We start from the raw sequence: 5,500 nt of genomic DNA, 5'->3' as shown, positions 1-5,500 counted from the left end.
CTTTATCTTAACCTCTAACACCACAGACTGACTCAACACCCAACAGGAACCGACAACAGGAACCTACATGCTCTAACCCCATAGGGCCCTGGTCAAAAGTAGTGCACTATAAAGGGAATAGGGTGCCATTTGGGAGACAGGCCTGGAAAGCAGAGAACCACTGTCACCATGTGGGTGTTGCTATTTTAATGGATGTGTTGCTCTGTATGGTTACATTATACAGTTACATTGCATACTGTAGGCATGTAGGCTATTGTTTTACCACTGGCCTCCTTAAAACTACAACTCCCATATAGCCTACTCTGTGATTCTCCACTGCTCTCCCACACTAGAGGAGGTTTACCTTCAAGCTACCCGACTGGTCATTCTGACCCCAGAGGCATCATTTTTATCATAGCCCAAAGGTGGTTTATTCAATTCTTCCAATGTTTCATGACTTTTGCCAATCAACTTGTTCTTAACAAAACTGAATAATTGTTTCATGTTTTTGTATCAATATGGACTTTAAAAAAAAATCGCTTTGGGGTCATCTTAATTCCACTTATAGTAATTTCATGAATATAAACTTTATTTCAATCTCGGTTTCTCTGGATGTCATGCCCGCTCTTCCCTCCAGGCTCCCCAGCATTACGCACTCCAGCCACCATCATCACGAACACCTGCCCGCCCCCGTCACGCGCATCACGATTATTGGACTCACCTGGACTCAATCACAATCTGCTTCTCATCTCCAGCGTCAGTCCTTACAGAATGTTGAAGCCACCAAACGAAGCATCCGGGAGTGCTTGCTTTCCGGTTGGTGGTGACGTCGGGGGGCCCGCCACCGATGGAACCGGGGATGTAAGCAAGCGCGCCGGGCTGTCACGCCCTAGCTGGCTCGAGAGGTTTCTTACCACGGTTGGCTCGGAAGGCGCCCATCCCACGCCAGTCCTCAGCCGGATCGTCAGGTTTTTACGCCCAGCCGGCTCGTCGCTACGCCTCCACGGGTGTTTCCCCCCGCCGCCGCCGCCGCCACCAGAATTCGCCCCTTCACGTGGACGCGCACACACTCAATTCTTCACTGTTGCGACTTGCTTGCTAGTTGAGATTTCTGCTCTTCACTCCGTTGTCAGTTCAGCCTACATTTCACTGATCTTAGTAGCAGAAAGCATGTTTTATTTGTTTCCTTCAAGGCAGCTGTCAATGATAATGTTAAGCTGCGTTTCATACGAGGCACAAGTAATGTCTGCGGTTTTCGGTTTGGCTATTTGTTTTTAAGTTTATTAGTCTATAAATCTCTTTGCCACAATTCGTCATCTCGCCCATGTCTTATTTGACTAGTAGTTCTAAAATGTTTATTGCTTGCCTACATTTTACTCCCTCTGTTTAATATAACACATACTTTGATGAATTTCGGTTGCCTATCCTGACTGAAGTTTGTTCTGTATAAAGCGTTTGACTGTGTGCCACAGAAAGTATGACTCTGGTGACAAAATTAAGTTAATTACGGGGTGGTATTTTGGCAAGGCCATTTATATTCTTTGTAGCTGTTTACATACCACCACAGTCAGAGGCTGGCACTAAGATAGCAATGAATGAACTGTATTCCGCCATAAGCAAACAAGAAATCGCTCACCCAGAGGCGGCGCTCCTAGTAGCCGGAGACTTTAATGCAGGGAAACTTATATCAGTTTTACCAAATTTCTATCAGCATGTTAAATGTGCAACCAGAGGGAAAATAACTCTGGACCACCTATACTCAACACACAGAGATGCATACAAAGCTCTCCCTCGCCCTCCATTTGGCAAATCTGACCATAATTCCATCCTCCTGATTCCTGCTTACAAGCAAAAATTAAAGCAGGAAGCACCAGTGACTAGATCAATAAAAAAGTGGTCAGATGAAGCAGATGCTAAGCTACAGGACTGTTTTGCTAGCAGACTAGAATGTGTTCCAGGATTCCTCCGGTGGCATTAAGGAGTACACCACATGTCATTGGCTTCATCAATAAGTGCATCGATGACGTCGTCCCTACAGTGACCGCACGTACATACCCCAACCAGAGGCCATGGATTACAGGCAGCATCCGCACTGAGCTAAAGGCTAGAGCTTCCGCTTTCAAGGAGCGGGACTCAAACCCGGAAGCTTATAAGAAATCCCGCTATGCCCCCCGACGAACCATCAAACAGGCAAAGCGCCAATACAGGACTAAGATCCAGTCATACTACACCGGCTCTGATGCTCATCGGATGTGGCAGGGCCTGCAAACCATTACAGACTACAAAGGGAAGCACAGCCGAGAGCTGCCCAGTGACACGAGCCTACCGGATGAGCTAAACTACTTCTATGCTCGCTTCGAGGCAAATAACACTGAAACACGCATGAGAGAACTAGCTGTACCAGAAGACTGTGTGATCACACTCTCCGCAGCCAATGTGAGTAAGACCTTTAGACAGGTCAACATTCACAAGGCCGCAGGGCCAGACGGTTTACCAGGATGTGTACTGCGAGCATGGGCTGAACAAATAGCAACAAATCGCTATTTGTTGATTTTCCATTGGGTTTTCCATTGGGTTCAGGTCTGGAGACTGGCTAGGTCACTCCAGGACCTTGAGATGCTTCTTACGGACCCACTCCTTAGTTGCCCTGCCTGTGTGTTTCGGGTCGTTGTCATGCTGGAAGACCCAGCCACGACCCATCTTCAATGCTCTTACTGAGGGAAGGAGGTTGTTGGCCAAGATCTCGCGATACATGGCCCCATCCATCCTCCCCTCAATACGGTGCAGTCGTCCTGACCCCTTTGCAGAAAATCATCCCCAAAGAATGATGTTTCCACCTCCATGTTTCACGGTTGGGATGGTGTTCTTGGGGTTGTACTCATCCTTCTTCTTCCTCCAAACACGGCGAGTGGAGTTTAGACCAAAAAGCTCTATTTTTGTCTCATCAGACCACATGACCTCCCATTCCTCCTCTGGATCATCCAGATGGTCATTGGCAAACTTCAGACGGGCCTGGACATGCGCTGACTTGAGCAGGGGGACCTTGCGTGCGCTGCAGGATTTGAATCCATGACGGCGTAGTGTGTTACTAATAGTTTTCTTTGAGACTGTGGTCCCAGCTCTCTTCAGGTCATTGACCAGGTCCTGCCGTGTAGTTCTGGGCTGATCCCTCACCTTCCTCATGATCATTGATGCCCCACGAGGTGAGATCTTGCATGGAGCCCCAGACCGAGGGTGATTGACCGTCATCTTGAACTTCTTCCATTTTCTAATAATTGCGCCAACAGTTGTTGCCTTCTCACCAAGCTGCTTGCCTATTGTCCTGTAGCCCATCCCAGCCTTGTGCAGGTCTACAATTGTATCCCTGATGTCCTTACACAGCTCTCTGGTCTTGGCCATTGTGGAGAGGTTGGAGTCTGTTTGATTGAGTGTGTGGACAGGTGTCTTTTATACAGGTAATGAGTTCAAACAGTTGCAGTTAATACAGGTAATGAGTGGAGAACAGGAGGGCTTCTTAAAGAAAAACTAACAGGTCTGTGAGAGCCGGAATTCTTACTGGTTGGTAGGTGATCAAATACTTATGTCATGCAATAAAATGCAAATGAATTACTTAAAAATCATACCATGTAATTTTCTGGATTTTTGTTTTAGATTCCGTCTCTCACAGTTGAAGTGTACCTATGATAATAATTACAGACCTCTACATGCTTTGTAAGTAGGAAAACCTGCAAAATCAGCAGTGTATCAAAAACTTGTTCTCCCCACTGTATGCATATTATTAGTAGATTTGGATAGAAAACACTCTGAAGTGTCTAAAACTGTTTGAATGATGTCTGGTGAGTATAACAGAACTCATATGGCAGGCGAAAACCTGAGAAAAATCCAACCAGGAAGTGGGAAATCTGAGGTTTGTAGTTTTTCAACTCATTGCCTTTCTAATATACAGTGTAAATGGGGTCATATTGCATTTCCTAAGGCTTCCACTATATGTCAACAGTCTTTAGAACATTGTTTCAGGCTTCTACTGTGATGGGGGAGAGAATGAGAGCTGTTTCAACCAGGTGTCTGGCAGAATGCCATGAGCTGGTCATGCGCGTGGCCGTGAGAGCGACCTGCGTTCCATTGCATTTCTAAAGACAAAGGAATTGTTCGGTTGAAATATTATTGAAGATTTATGTTAAAAACATCATAAAGACTGATTCTATACATCGTTTGACATGTTTCTACGAACTGTAATATAACTTTTTTGACTTTTTGTCTGAACTTTCGCCTGGACTTGCCTGCGCCTCGTGAGTTTGGATTTGTGAACTAAACGCGTTAACAAAAAGGAGGTATTTGGACATAAATATGAACTTTATCGAACAAACATACATGTATTTTGTAACATGAAGTCCTATGAGTGCCATCTGATGAAGATCATCAAAGGTTAGTGATTCATTTTATCTCTATTTCTGCTTTTTGTGACTCCTCTCTTTGGCTGGAAACTGGCTGTATGTTTTTTGTGACTAGGCTCTGACCTAACATAATCATATGGTGTGCTTTCGCTGTAAAGCCTTTTTGAAATCGGACACGATGGGTAGATTAACAAGAAGTTAAGCTTTTACTTTTAATTTGGTGTATTGCACTTGTGAATGTATGAAAGTTAAATATTTCAAAAAAATATTTTTGAATTTCGCGCTCTGCCTTTTCAGCGGATGTTGTCGAGGGGTTCCGCTATTAAGATGGTGAGGAAAGCACTTTTAAAGAGCAACCAGGCATCCCCTACTGACGGGATGAGGACAATATTCTTCCAGGATACCCGGGCCGGGTGGATTAGAAAGGCCTGCCCACTAAAATGATCTCCTGCCGTACTTTGAGGAGGCTCTGGCCGTCTAAATTTAGTTTTCTATGATTGGGACTGGGAATGGGACTAATGTTTACATATTGTATATCTATAGTGGGACTGGGAATGGGACTAATGTTTACATATTGTATATCTATGAGTGGGAATGGGACTAATGTTTACATATTGAATATCTATGAGTGGGACTGGGAATGGGACTAATGCTTTACATATTGTATATCTATGAGTGGGACTGGGAATGGGACTAATGTCTACATATTGTATATCTATGAGTGGGACTGGGAATGGGACTAATGTTTACATATTGTATATCTATGAGTGGGACTGGGAATGGGACTAATGTTTACATATTGTATATCTATGAGTGGGACTGGGGATGGGACTAATGTTTACATGTTGTATATCTATGAGTGGGACTGGGAATGGGAATAATGTCTACATATTGTATATCTATGAGTGGGACTGGGAATGGGACTAATGTTTACATATTGTATATCTATGAGTGGGACTGGGAATGGGACTAATGCTTTACATATTGTATATCTATGAGTGGGACTGGGAATGGGACTAATGATTACATATTGTATATCTATGAGTGGGAATGGGACTAATGTCTACATATTGTATATCTATGTGTGGGACTGGGAATGGGACTAATGTCTACATATTGTATATCTA

Source organism: Salvelinus namaycush, unplaced genomic scaffold (assembly GCF_016432855.1).
Source record: "Salvelinus namaycush isolate Seneca unplaced genomic scaffold, SaNama_1.0 Scaffold60, whole genome shotgun sequence".
Classification (NCBI taxonomy): Eukaryota; Metazoa; Chordata; class Actinopteri; order Salmoniformes; family Salmonidae; genus Salvelinus; species Salvelinus namaycush.
This window is presented reverse-complemented; position numbering follows the sequence as displayed.